The sequence below is a fragment of the Camelus bactrianus genome, chromosome 13 (genome assembly GCF_048773025.1).
Source record: "Camelus bactrianus isolate YW-2024 breed Bactrian camel chromosome 13, ASM4877302v1, whole genome shotgun sequence".
Taxonomy (NCBI): Eukaryota; Metazoa; Chordata; class Mammalia; order Artiodactyla; family Camelidae; genus Camelus; species Camelus bactrianus.
The window spans coordinates 26,542,162-26,557,487 of NC_133551.1; the positions used below are offsets into that span (position 1 = coordinate 26,542,162).

General features: G+C 37.0%; 1 long non-coding RNA gene across 4 annotated transcripts in view; it reads right to left on the reverse strand.

The window, feature by feature from the left end:
* LOC123619270 (uncharacterized) overlaps nt 1–15,326 on the reverse strand; it is a 243,719-nt gene that overhangs the window by 194,192 nt on the left and 34,201 nt on the right. For all 4 annotated transcript variants that reach the window (XR_006727827.2, XR_006727828.2, XR_006727826.2 and 1 more), the window contains one exon: nt 4,096–4,216. This is a non-coding gene — a long non-coding RNA (uncharacterized LOC123619270). The remainder of the gene's footprint in view (nt 1–4,095; nt 4,217–15,326) is intronic.

The following is a 15,326-nucleotide window of genomic DNA, read 5'->3' on the forward strand; positions in this document are numbered from 1 at the left end:
TCCATCCTAGTCCATTTCCATTTATATAGGATAAAGTTACATTGGTGCAGAACTAGTGGGCTATTTTTACCACCAAGCAATACAGTAGCATTCACTCTTAACCCCTTCGGAATTCTGACATAAACATTTGAAAGTATAATCAAAGTTTCTTGCTTAAGAATCATCCCTGCTTCCAGCATTTGTAGTTACAGCGTTGGTCCTGTGAAAATTGCACTGAGTAGAGGAAAAACAAAATTGAGACGACATTGGGAAGAAAGAAAAAAGCATAGTCATTATACCAGCATCCTCCCCACCATGGCAAGAATCACATAGTCACACCAGGATCCTTCTCCACCCCCTCCTCCCCAGCTCCACCAGAAACACAGGAATCTGTCTAGTGGGGACACTCCTTTCGCCTCACCCCTCTTGAATATGAGCACACACTCCCATGTGAAGGTGGGTAAGCCAGTACCTCATGCCTATATCTCCACCCACCTGCTTTAGACAACCAATGTTTTAATTTGTTGTCCCAATCCTCTATCAAACTATTACTCTGGGGAGGATATCTCTCTGCCCATTGTTGGATATTTTAAGCTATAAAGTATGTTCCTTGATCTGAAGAAATATGATTCAGAGTTCAAGTTGGTGCAATATTTTCTGTTCCAGTTCTTTTATAGTACTCTGACCATTTCGCTCTACCGCTCAACAAGCAAAGCCCAATCCAGAGTCAGTATCTATTCTTGTCAAGACCCGTCTGTATCACCCAGAGCAACCAGCATCAGTCTGACTTGCCAGCTATGTTTAGGGTCTTTCCACATAGCCACACAGCCATCTGCAGTCTCTGTCTCTTTTGCTGGCAGGCAGACGAGTTATTATTGGCATTTTGTGCCTCAGAGGGTACAAGAAAATATGTCCAAATTCAGTCCATCTCTGCATTGCTGCTACCTCCATATCCACTTATTTCATGGACCCAGGTGACTGTTTTGAGCAATCACACAGGGATATCTGCTTGTTGATTCCAGTCACCTTCTAAACCTGGAAGGAAGTTCTGATGGACATCAGCATGTCCTACTTTAATATGCCCTCAAATCCCCACAGTGATTTTCATAGGGATGTGACTCATATGGGCATCCCTTTAAATAGGCCAGGTTTCCACTGCCCTCCTGTCTGATTACATGGCCAGGCGACTTGGCCACTGCCCATGAATCAGTAAAAAAAAAAAAAAACAAAAACACAGGGGCTTTTGTCACCGTTCAATTCTTCTACCGGAGCTAGAAAAACAACATGCAATTCAGCCCACCAAGCTGATTTGTTTTTATCTTCTTTAATCAGAATGGAACATTCCAAATAGGATGTCTATTCACTTTGGAACTGCCACCCACAAACCAAAAAGCTTTGTTGCTCAGTCAAGAGCTATTTACAGGACACTGCCCAAGTGATGACAGAAACCAGCAGTTCCTCACACAGTTCCAGAGTTAGTCCTGGGGGAAGAGAGGCTCCCAGCTTGAGAATATCTCCTTCTTGCTTTCCCTGGGTAGCATGATCCTGTATAAACCATCTCCATTTTATTATGGAAAACTTCTGGGCATTGCAGATTCCCCATGAAAGTATTTATCCAACATCACCTGAGACATCATAGTTATTTCAGGTTTAGTGGCAGTTTCACTTAATATCCAATGGCAAGTTAGTAATTGCTCCTCAAAGGGAAATTCTGTTTCAAAATCTCAGTAGTCATTGAGGGGAGGTACTCACAGGCTTTTGCCATAAGCCCCTGCCTATGTTCCACAAGGGTTATCACACAGAGACTTTGTCTCTACCAGCATCCAGCTCTAGGCTACACTCTGTGGGCTCAGGCAATCTTACTAGTACCTATTTAGCATGTCCAATTAACACTGTTTGAAGGGCAGATTTGCGTGCCTTCTGGTTTACAACACTAGGTAGGGGAAACATTCCCCCGTGAGATACAAGGTCAGTCCCCACAGTACAGTCAGGTAAAACAGACACAACTACTTCACGTAATGCCTGTTCAACTGCTCCAGTTCTGGAAACTTCTACCTTGATTCCATCCGCATTTATATTCCTAACTGAAGCTTCCATTAGGACTTCAACAGATTCTGGTTTTATAATACTAGGTAGGGGAAGTCTTGTCCAGCTAGACATAATATTCATTCCTATGGTATTCAGGTAAAGGAGACACAACTTCTTCTCATAAAGCCTGTTTAAATATTCAACTTTAATAATATTGCCAACCCTTACATTTTACATATGTTCTCTCAAACTAATTTTAGCTCTGGTCATGGCTTTGCCAATGGGTTTTGGTACCACAGTGTGTGGGGCTCTGATATCAAAGGGTCTCAGGGACTTCTCCATTCCATGACCTTTTTATGTGCAAAAGGCTTTGACTCCCCAGTAGGAGGTCAAAAAAAGGATTCTAGGCCCTTCTGTCAATCTGGATCCTGATTAATCTTTCAACCTATTGCCCAAGGGTTTGCAAGACAGGTTTATTATTGTAACCTTTGCCTTTTGGCTTTTAAAATTTCTCCAAACTGTGGTAAATTGAGGGACTGTTTGAGGCCTTTAATATTGGGGGTCCAGCCAAGGATCCCTTTGGACCAACCAACTTTAAGAGTATTATATTAAGACCTTAGTTTTAATCCCACTTTTAATGTATTTAAGCAAGAAGGCCATTAGACTGAAGTGGTTCTAATGCCTTAATAGCCTTTGTAAGCAAACAAAAACCTAAGCCTGTAAATGCCTCAAGGTTAAGAAATCAAAACCTGAGGACAACCAATCACAAACAGCCAACAGTCTTTCCCAAAGAAGGCAACCACTTAAGCTATGGCCAACTGAATCACTTCCTTACTTTGCTTCCACATCTTTACCGTAAAACTCTTTCCCCTAGCTCCCATCAGTGGAGCACTCAACCATTTCTGGTATGGTGCTGCCTGACTCAAATAGGTTTTTGCTCATATAAACTCTTAAAATTTTTAATGTGCCTCAGTTTATCTTTTAACACCATTAATGTCCATTTTATTCAGCCCATTCTTAATAACCATCTAAAGATTTCTACCTTGCTGGGATGAGTCCTATGATTTTCTTCCTTTTTTTCTCTTTATTTCACTTTTATCAATGTTTGCTTTATTCATCCCATTTCAAAGTAATGTTTAAAAATTTCCACCTTCTTGGAAGGAGTCCCTTGATTCTCCCCTCTGCCTTTCTGTATTCTCTTGTTAATTAACCTAATGTTTGCATTAGTATCAGTAAGACCCATAAAGGGAAGATGAGACAGCAAATTCTATGCTTCCTAGACAGTGGCTTGATTTTGCAGCAGTAAAATTATATGAGGCACCCATGCAAAAGGAAGCTCCTTAATCACAGCATTAACCACAACCTGGGTTAACAAGCATGTTCAATGGGTGACTATCCCAAGTATCACAAAGCCAGTCCCACATTTATAGGAGGAATGGGCAGTCCCCCTTATCAATGTAAACAGACCTTATGGTTGCTTTTATCCAATTCACCAGACCAGCTATTCCCTCAGAAATAGCTTCCTGTGTATCTGAATTATGTACAGCTATCTGCGATTGTTCAGTAGTGAGCTGTGAGTCCTATATCAACCCAAACGTGCTCTTCCACCCCGCAGCATTCAAAACCAAAGTTCAAAACCAAAACCAAGGCCCCTTTATTATTTACTCCCACAATACATTTTAGTAAAAGTTCTTCAGAGAGCTGATGATAACAATCTACAAAATGAAACAACTCCTTCACATTATACCCCTTGGTTTCAATAGTTTCTTAGCTTTGCCCTCTCCCCGTGTTAACTACTTTCTTGGTGACCAGAAGTTTTAGAGGTAATTTCTGTTGTCTTGGCATAATTGTTCCTTTTGTGGGCAGCATTGAAGCTAGTGATGGAAGCTTAAATCAGCACAAATTTGAGCTTGGACACCATCAAGATCCAACTCAGCATTTTCTTTCATTTTAGCTATTAGAGATAACAGTAATCAAGGGATTATGTATTTTTTACTTTTTTCTTGTTAGCTTGCATTTCCTTATGCATCCAGTGAACTACCTCCCCAGAAGGTGGATCCATCTCTAAATTCCATTGTTAACTTTTACCTTTAATAACTGACCACAGCAAAGCTGCTACTCCATTACATGGGTGACCATGTGGCCTCCAGAAATCAAAGGCTCTTCATGCCCCGTACTTTCAGTCTTTCTGTTTCCAAATCACATGTTTCTGTGGGGGGAAAAACAAGAAAAAAAAACATAGAACAAGTTCAATAAATAGAAAAAAGTTTAAACCATAGTAAATATTAATTCTACTATATCCATAATCACTTTAAATGTGACTGATGTAAATATGCCATTCAAAAGACAGATTGTCAAACTGGATAAAATACAAGATCCAGCTCTATGCTATCCATAAGAAATCCACTTTAAGTATAAAGATACAAATAACTTAAAAGTAAAGAGATGGAGAATATATATATATCATGCTAACACTAATTAAAAGAAAGCTGGAGTAGCTATATTAAAAGATTTTAGACAAGGAAAATTGTCATAAATAAGGAGGAACACTATAATAATCAAGGGGTCAAATTTCTAAGAATACACATAAATCCTTAATATATATTCACTGAAGAACAGAGCACAAACACATGCGGCCAAAACTGATAGAACTGCAAGGAGAAATAGACAAATCCACTATCATAGCTGGAGACTGCAACACCCCCTCTTTCATCAATTGATAAATCAAGCAGGCAGAAAATCAGTAAGAATATACTTGACCTGAAAAGCACCGTTCATCTATTTGACCTAACTGACACTTACACAGTCCCTCATTCAACACCAATATTCATCAATATAGACTATATTCTTGGCCATAAATTATGTCTTAACAAACTTAAAAGGTAGAAGTCATGTTCTCAGACCACAATGAAATTAAATTACTAATTAATAACAAAAAGAAATGAAAAATCTCAAAATCTTTGAAGATTAAACAACACCCTACCAAATAACACATAGATCAAAAAATAAATCTCAAAAGAAATTTAAATGTATGTTTAACTAAATAAATATACAATTTATAAAAATCTGTGGGATGCAACAAAAGCAGTGTTTAGAGGGAAATTTATAGCATTAAATTTATATATTAGGAAAAATATCTAAATAAATAATCTAACCTTCCATTTTAGGAAACTAGAGAAAGGAGACAAATATAACCCTAAAGCAAGCAGAAGAAAAGAAATAATAAAAGTTAGAGCAGAAAGCAATAAAATATAAAACAGGAAGCAATAGAAAAAATCAACAAAACCAAAATCTGGTTCTTTGAAAAGTTCAATAAAATGGATAAACCTCTAGCCATAGTAACCAAGATAAAAAGAGAGAACACAAATTATCAAAACTGAAAGGGGCATGCCATGAGCATTAAAAGGATAATAATGGAATACCATGAACAACTCTGTGCCCATAAATTTGATAACTTAGATGAAATGGACTAATTCCTTGATGGATATAAACTATCAAAATTCAGATGAGAAGAAGTAGATAATATGAATAGACCTATTTATATCTATTCAAAGAAATCAGATCAGTAATTAATCTTTGCAAAAATGAAAGCACCAGAGCCAGATGGTTTCACTGGTGAATCTCCCAGACATTTAATGAAAGAATGATACCAATTCTCTTCACTCTCTTCCAAAAAAACAGAATCACATGGAACATTTCCTGGCTCATTCTATAAATCCAGCATTTCTCTAATACTAAAATCAAATAAGAACATTACAAGGAAGGAAAATTACAGACCAGTATCTCTCACAGATGCAAAAATCCTCAATAAAATATTAGCAAATCTAATCCAACAATAAATAAAAAGGATTATAAACCAAAATCAAGTGAAATTTCAGCCAGGTATGCAAAGGTTGGTTCAACATTTGAAAATCAGTTCATGTGATCCATTACATCAACAGGCTACAGAAGAAAGAAAAATCCTATGATCATATCAATTGATGCAGTACATAATCCAACACCAATTCATTATAAAAACTTTCAGCACATTAGGAATAAAATGGAATTTTCTCAACTTGATGAAGAACATCTATAAAAAATCTGTAGCTAAGACATACTTAACGGTGAGAAACCAGGTGTTTTCCCCACTAAGACTGTAACAAAGATAAGCATGTCCCCTCTCATCATTGCTATCAACACCATTCTTGAAGAGCCAGCCAGCACAATAAGATGAGGGAATAAAAGGTGTACAGTTGAAAAAGAAGAAATAAATTGTCTTTGTTTATGTGAAAAAACACCAAGGATCAGCAACAAGAAAAGATAGTATGACTGTCTATGTAAAAAATTACAAAGGAACAACAAATTAAAACACAGTACATTTACAATATCCCCCAAAATGATATACTTAGTATAAATCTAACTATAAAACTCTAATGAAAGAAATTTTTTAAAATCTACTTATATATTTGAATCATCCTTCTCCATTAGGAAAGATAAATACAGTAATGGAAGGGGGAAAGAATTATTTTGTTTGAACATCTATTATATGCCAGATATTATGTAAAGCACTATTTAGATTATTACTTTTCAGAATTACAGAAGTACTATGACACGAATATGACTATCACTGGTGTATAGTTGAGGAAACTGAAACTCAGACAATAGCTACAAGGGATGGTAAAAACCTTACGATAACATATTATTCAGCTATTAATCATATTTCTGAGAAATATTTAATAACATAGTCATGTTATAATGTTAAGCAAAAAGAAACTCAGAGTAGTATTCAAATCTTTGTATACCATATGAGACCAAAAGTTAAATTTTTTTAAAATAAGGTTGGAAATATTGCTTTATAACTCTGTGAAAAATACATCAAAACAGTACATGGATCGACTGAAAAGCTCATGCACTGCTGGTGAGAGTATAATTGATACAGCCAACTGGTAAACTATTTGAAAGAATCGACTAAATTTGCCCATATGCATATTCTAAAGCCCCAGCAATCCCACTCTTAGGTATATACCTAACATGTATACATTCTGTTCATCAAAGAACCATACAAGAATGTTCACAGCAACCCTATTCTTAATAAACCAATGCTAGAAATAACTCAATAATCATATACGGTATAATGGCTAAGTAAATTCTGGCATATTCATACAATGGAAAACTATAAAACAATAGCAGTGCATGAACCACAATTACACGCAACATGGATGAATCTTGCAAAGGTATTTTTGAGCTAAAGGAGCTAGACATAATGTAAATAATTCCATACATACATATACACAGTTCATAAACAGATAACACTAAGCTCTGATGTTACTGGCTAGAGCAGGAGGCATACTGCTGGAGTGCTAACTAACGCTTGGTTTCATTAGCTCAGTCATAGCTACGTGGGTATATTCACTTTGTGAAAATTCATTGAGTTGTACAACTATGATTTTGCATTTTCTGCAGCATTCAATTCTTCAAGTAAAAAGCTTACTAAAAATATTAATTGTAGTTACATTACATAATGAGAAATGCATTTTTCATTTGTTTTACAGCATTCTGTATTTTCCAAATTATTTATGATAAATAAATATTACTTTTTTAACAGCTTTTTTGAAGCATAACTTAGATGGATGAAATCAACTCATTTTAAGAGAAGTTTGGCAAATGTATAAAGAAGTGTAACCATGACCTTACTCAAGATATAGAACATTTCCCTCTCCCTAATAGTTCCCTAATACCCTCCTGAAATAAATCCCTTTGCCACCCCAGCCTGATCTCTGATCTGCTTTCTGTTGCTATAGTTTAGCTTTTTTCTAAAAATTGCACATGAATGAGATCATACAGTATGAAGATTTTGTCTGGCTTCTTTCACTTGGTGTGATGTTTCAAGGTGGGTCCATGTTATTATATGTATCAGCAGTTCTTTCCTTTCTGTTACTGAGCAGGATTCCATTTTCCACTATTTTAAGACAGCTAAGTCTCAGTTTAGAGAAATGAAGTCAAACATGGTTATCTCTGTTGAAACCCTTCTTCAAAATAAAGTGTAAAAGCAAGAGGGAATCAGCTCTTAATGAATTAGGAATAGTAAAGGAAAAAAATCTTTTTCATGAAGAAAACAGTAAGAAAAATAATAGAAAGGAGAATTTGGAGAACGGATTAGCTGAATTATAAAGCTACATTCTGGAAAAGAAAGACAGAAAGAGATATGCTTTTAAAATAGAAACACAAATTTAATTCCAGTACACAATCAAGTTTGGACTATATGTGAAATAAGCAAAAATATCTAACTACTATTAGAGAGATACCTTTTGAGAATGGGTTTATATTATTATAAATTGTATTTTTTAATATCCCATATCAGTCAATAAGCCAACATTCCATGTCCTCCCAGACATGTATAGACAAAGTCACTGTGCCCATCATCACTTTTAATTCATGTTGTAAAATCCAAGAAACTATAATTTTTAAATACTTAGAATGTTAATAGGCTTTACAGCTAAATTAAAAAGAAAATGAAAGGTTGATCTGTTTTCCTAGTATTTCCAATGTTTTCATAAATACTATATTTAATCACAAGCACAAAACCAGTTGCCAAAGCTTAAAGATAGACAAGATTTAAAATGAGCTCTTCTTTGAAATTATAACTTCAATACAATATTGAGGTTTCCCCTCCCTCAGCTAGGCAACCGCCTAAGGATAATTTATTCATCTCTAGGAGAAAAATAAATTAATAAGCTTAATGCATATTGTTTATTTCTACAGAAAGAGTAGATGGTAAAAGAAAATGCATACAAACTCAGTATTTGATATTTTCAATATACTTGTGATTCAGATAGGGATTACATTTTTAATGTTGCCTTTTCAACACACTGAGGGTTTTTTTTTTAAGACAGAAAAGCTTTCCTAAATTAGATTTTCTTTTAATTCTCCAGGATACTAAAGAAACAAGAGAACAGCTTGCTTTCGATAAGATCTTTCTTTTAAATGTGACAGAGAGAGACCCAATTTTCCTAGCTAACTGGATTAGAGTAATCCTAAATAATTTAGCCTCCATTTACAGTTTGGGCAAGTTCATTATATGTGAATTTCCAGCAACTCCTCTCCTTAAACTCTTTTTGATCAATTAAAGTGTACTTTTAAGTAGGAAATGTACAAAATCTCCATAGACTATTGCTCCGAGTGTTTTTTCTCATATTTTTTTATTCATGTCTTTATGCTAAGAAAGGGAACTAAAATTTGCTGAGGTCTAGAATATAAACTCAAAACTAAGCCAATTTCTTACTAAATATAATCATCTCACTAAAATGGAACCTTCTCGAGGGTAGGAATTTTGTGAATTTTGTTATAGTCACCACTATAACCCCAGTTCTTACAACAGAACCTGGGACACAGTAGTAGGCAGGTTCAATAAAAATGTATCTCTGTCTGCCTAGTACATACCAGAAGACTATTAAATACTTTAATACACTAATTAATATAGTAATATCCATAAAAATGTGAAAAAAAAGCTCTAGACAAAGAAGTAAAATTATACACATGCACAAAAAAGCTAATACTGCACCTGATTCCAGGTCTTCATCGCCTTCAGAATAACTTGTCTTGGTTTACTATATTTTTTACAAAATTTGTTTCTGACAGTAAGCCAATCACAGGTCATTCTCTTATATAAGTAAATCACTCTCTTCAGCAGAAAATGACTATCATCATTTCAATCAGATGAAAGAATACATAACTTTCCCAAACTCTCTCAACTGTTAAGTAATGTTATCTTATCCAAACCAAGGCCCTATAAGCTCCAAAGCACAGTAGTGACATCGGGGTTATTTATATAAACCAAATGTAAATTTAACTTGATCTCAAAGACACTATAATGAATGATCCTTCTCTCCAAGCCCACATTTTTTTGGCTCCATACTCTTTGATTGGCTATTCATATGACAATAACTTTCCAATATCATTTTATAGAGGGAGAATAGGATGGTGATTCAGCACTGTTGACTCTAATATTTTTATTATTGATAATTCATTAATTTCTTTCAGATTCACAATGTAGTACTGTTATGTAAATGTTTAAGATTTTTGTCAATTTGGAAAATCCTATATGGCAGAGTACAAAAAGTGACAATAAATTATTTGCAGCAACTCCCATAATGAGGTGGTGTCTATTTCCCCAGTCCTGGAATCTGGGCTGGCCTAGTGACTTTCTTTGATTAACAGAATACAGCACTGATGACAATGTGTAAGTTATGAGCCTGGGCCTCAAGAGACCTTGCTTATGCTCTCACTCTGTGAATGTGAACAAATCTTGGTTGCTTTATAGAGGATGCAATACCCTCAAGGAGAAGGGGAAAAAAAAAAAAAAGCACTGGCCACCCCAATTGAGATCCTAGACTTGTTTATGCTCATGTCCAGCAAACACCATACAGAGCAAAATGAGCCATCTCAGAAAGGCTCAGGCTAAATTGCCAACCACAGAACAATGATTTTTGTTGTAAGCCGGTAAGTTTTGGGAGGTTTGTTATATGATAGTAAATAACTGACATGCTCTCTTCTCAAGTTCCTTTTGTCTATGGCTATTATAGATATAATCAATATTTGCAGAACTACTACAGATTTGCCTTACAGAAGTTCTGACAAATTCTCTTTCACACAATGTCCACCAGAAAAAAGTAAAACACATATGATTAATTTACACACTGTATTATTAACTATACTCCTGACAGGTGAGACCATTGAAAGAAATCAAATCCTCCAAATACAGTTTTACATCTCTGATGACTAGAAAAATTTTCTACAGACTGGTTCTGGCTCTATATATTTTAAATCTTGTTTCATTCCACTACACACATAGTTCAGATGCTAGGTAACTTAAGCATATTCATATCACTTTGGTCACATGTCTGTGAATCACAACATCAATCAAGTTGGCAGAGTGGACACTATGAATATTTCTGGAAGCTATCCCTATGCCAGAATGAGGAAACAGTAATTTAAATATATGGGAAGTAATGGTGTGGATCACATAAATATATTCCATTAAACTAAAACAAAACATATTCTCCACTCAGATTTCCTTAGCTAGACCTCAAACAATGTGTGGGGTCACTCCAAAACCACCCACAAGAAGTAGAAACGTAATGGAAGGGAAGTCAGAGTGGAAAAAGACAGCAGACTTAGTCGATGCTATTACACAGCTTGCACAAATTTTACCAAAGTATATGGCCATGTGAATGCACTGCATTCACTGAAATGGTGTCCATCTTGGAAGAGATCCTAAAGATTAAGTTTCCTGAACTTCAAGGTAGATCCACCTCTGATCTCCTCCTCCTCCTGGCTTCCTTCCCTATCAGTCTTGGAAGTAGCAGCAAATTTCCTCTCCTATATTTAAGCCCCTTTGGAATCTTATTTTTCTAACCTAAGCACTTTTTCAATTTATGGTCACAGCCATATTGTTGTTTTCCTTTTCCTTGCTTCCACACTCCAGGATTTGAATTTCATGGCAGTGCAAGCCACCAGAAAAGATAATTGCTTGAGTTTGATAATGGTGACTGACAATTTCATCTCCGAACTATTTATCAGTTCACACTCCATGTATCAGGATTCAACAGAACATGACACCTCTTGTCAGTAAAACAAAAGGACCTTGTGACAGCATTTCAATTGAATTTTTCACCTGGCACTCACCACATTAGCACTCAGTTAAAATAACTCCATTCATTATTCCAAAAAAATACACAAAAACGGATGCTCAAGACAGGGTAAATGAATTTATATACATATACAAAAAAGCTAATATTGCACCTCATTCCAGGTTTTCACCACCTTCAAAATAACCTGTCTTGGTTTATTATAACTTTTTTTATTTGTTTCTGACAATAAGCCAATCACAGGTCATTCTCTTATACAAGTAAATCATTCTTTTCAGCAGAAAAGGACTATCATGCAGAACAGTAAGCAAAACATGTCAATCTCAAAGTTCAAACCAAAGTGTCTCTCAGTTACTTGTAAACCTCAGTGAAGGTGTCAGTCCAAAACTCTAAGCCCCTAGTTGACCTGACTGCCACTTTCATAGAATGTGCAGCTCAGATTTCTTATGGTTTGGGTAACTTCCCCAAAGCTGTCTGAGAAGTAGGCCATCCCTGTCCTCCAAGGTTCCCTAGTTTTTATTTCCAAGAACACTCCTTAGCCTTCAGGAGACGGCAGGGCATGGCAGTCAAGGTCATGGGCCAGACTAGGGTGCGTGTTTGCATCAAGGCTCTGCCATGACTGGCAGTAGGATTTAGGCAAACTGCTCACATCCTCTGAGCCTCAGTTTTTCAGTTTATTAATTGCAGATAGTAACATTACATACTTTATAGAGTAGCTGTGTAGATGAAATGAGCTGATTTATAGCTCATAACTTAGCACATTGACTGGCAAGAAAAATAATCACTTCTCATTAATTTTCCCATTTATATTTTCTCATCATACTCATCATTTTGATTTGAGAGAGTACTGGAGAAGGGAACAATGAAAATGGAAAAACAATTCAACCTATCCTTCTAGGACTGATCCCAGCTTCCTCTTTCCACCACCTGCACTGAGTCACTCCAAAGCAACAGCTTTCTATTGTTCTTCCCTGGGGTACCACTTTAGTTCTAAAGACATGGCTTCTGTCTCTACAGCTCTTCACATGTATCTTCTGCCAAATATGTTTCCCATATAAATGTCTTCTAGAAGAATAGCGCAAAAGCAAAAATAAATAAATAAATTTAGTCCATTAAGCTGTATTGAAAATGCTAAGTCAATTTTTAGGAAAGGGAAATACTAAAAAAAATTTCCAAAACAGAGATTTGAAAGTAGTTTTCATTTTTAAAAAGTGTTGGCAAAGCCCTAATGAACCCAAATAATATCCTCCATACACTAGGCAACTTCATCATGATCAAGCATTTATTGAGTACCTACTCAATTCCAAACATGGTATTCGATCCTGGAAATACAAAGAGGTAAATGGCAGGCAGCTGCCCAAAGGAGCACATTGTCCAGTTGAACAGACAGGGCCAAACTGAAAAGACACATTAAAAAAGTCTGGAAAATACTTTATACTTTCAATAAAGAATCAACAAGACAGACAAAAAGTGCCCTAGCAGATGAGGAGATACGTCAATTCCAGAGCCATCAGTAAAATTTTTACATAGCAGGTATGATTAAGGTTTGCTCTTCACTAAAACATGAGGACCTGAAACCTCAAACTTTTAAACTATCCATAGAGACTACTTCAAAGGCAGACATCAGCACAATGGTCTCATTGGCCACAATGGTCTGAGGTTCTAGGTTTTACTCACTTCTGCTGTCCCCCAAAGCCCACCTCAACCCACTGGTGATCTGGGTGAGCAGACTTTGATCTCTAAACTGCATTGCAGTGGACTGTTCACTAAGGTAGAGGTCACACACTTGTGTGAAGTCTTACCCTTTCAATTCTCTTTCTCCTAAGATGTTATGATAGTAATAAGGGAGGAAAAAGGCTGGCTAACTCTTCCCTCCCTCTTTGTCTTTCTGGATTCTCTGACTATGAAGAAGCAAGGCTAAGCTTGGGACCTACTTTCCCCAGGGGAAAGCTTGGTCCCCTCTCTTCTCTCCCTTCTCTTTCTTTTCCTCTTCATCTGCTCTTTCTCTTCCACAAGGCAGCTGACTCAGGACAGCTGACTCAGCAGGCTTACCAACAGCCCAAGAGAGTCCCAGGAGGGAATGTTAAGTCATTGGGACAGACTCTCTGTCTTCAGCTGTCCTTATATCTCAAACATTCGCACTGGTGAGTGAAGTCTTCACCACGTGAGAGAGTAAGATACAAGTGTGGATTGGCTACTGCGGTAGAAATGGTCAGAACAAGACTTTTGGCCTTCTTTGCTTCGAGGCCATTTAAACCATCCCAGTATATATAGATGAGGGAGCTTTTGTGGAGTTCTGGTTAGTTCCCACTTGTTCTGCTTTGAGTTTAGGAGTAAAGTCCCAGCAGTTGTAACAGTGTGATGTCACTTTGCTCTGCTGGCCAGTGTATCCCGCACATACACTTTCTTTGAGGATTTCTCAGGGAAGAACGGCCAAGACAGGGAAGGATTTGGATACTCTTGAGTCCTCTGGCCAAATGCCATCCAAGTATCATATGACATCAACTGTTAACAGCATACGTTCCTTTATTCTGAACAGCTCTGCCTAGAAGGTGTAAGAACAAGTCAATAAGAATATTATATTCTGTCATGAATGTGTCCCCCGTTTGACTTTTCAAAACAGGAGCACGTAGTTGGGGAGCAGAGCTGAACTCCTCGTCTCTGACAGGAGGAGCAGGGGAACCTGAGAGACAGACATCCATTTATTTTTCACAATTACATACGGGCCAGTCAAATAGGAATTTCTCCATCTTCAATTTTAGCAACAAAAATAGCCAGATTCACCTGAAAGATCATCTTCACTTTACTAGACAAGCTAAAAGTTGGGGGCGGTGGGGAAGAGTCCGGTAGTTTTTTTCTCGTCAGGTGCAGGAAAGAAAAGTGGGAGGAAGGAGGCAGGCTGGTGGCAGTAGGTCCAGTCCTGCTCTCTCTTAGCTGGCCCTGCAGGAGTTTCTAAACCTAATTTTGGCTGTCTTCACAGTAATCTTTAGAATGTGAGGAATTTAACATCTCTTGCACTCAGTTTTTGGCCTTAACTGAAAATCTGAGACAACAGGAAAAGTCTCACTTAACATCTTATTAAATTTGTATACTCACTCCAAATTCTATAAAATGTCAGCAAAAATAGCAATATACAACATAAACTCTGGAAATGCCAAAATAATCAATGAAATATCATAATCATTAAAGTTTTCTTCACAGTTGGGAATTATCAAACCTCTTTGCTACAAGCAGTTTTCATTTTATTCTCAAAGGCTTCCGACTATCAAAAATATGTATATACAATATATTTATAGATGTGTATCACACTCAGAGGATGTGGTGTGCCAGATCGATATGCCTACCCGGAAAAATGATAATATTCACACGTCAGTTACTGAGTTTCCCTTTCAACCCTTTGGGCTGGCTATTTGTCATCTGGCTCTGAGCATCATTCCCAGCCTTCTGGAATCTCCTCTGTATCACAGGACGGCGGTAAACTACATCTCACAGACTTCCTTGCCAGCTGCTTTCTAGTGAGATTCTGCCAAAGAGAAGCACTGTTGGGGGACTGAAAGGCAGGAGGGAGAGAAAAATCTGTGTGGCTTTTTTTCTGCATCAGCAAGAGGGGCGAGGCAAGTGTGGGCTCTGGGGTCCTGCTCAGGCTGTGCGATTCCACAGCGAGGGCAGGGGTGGTGCCCCATCAGCCCCAGC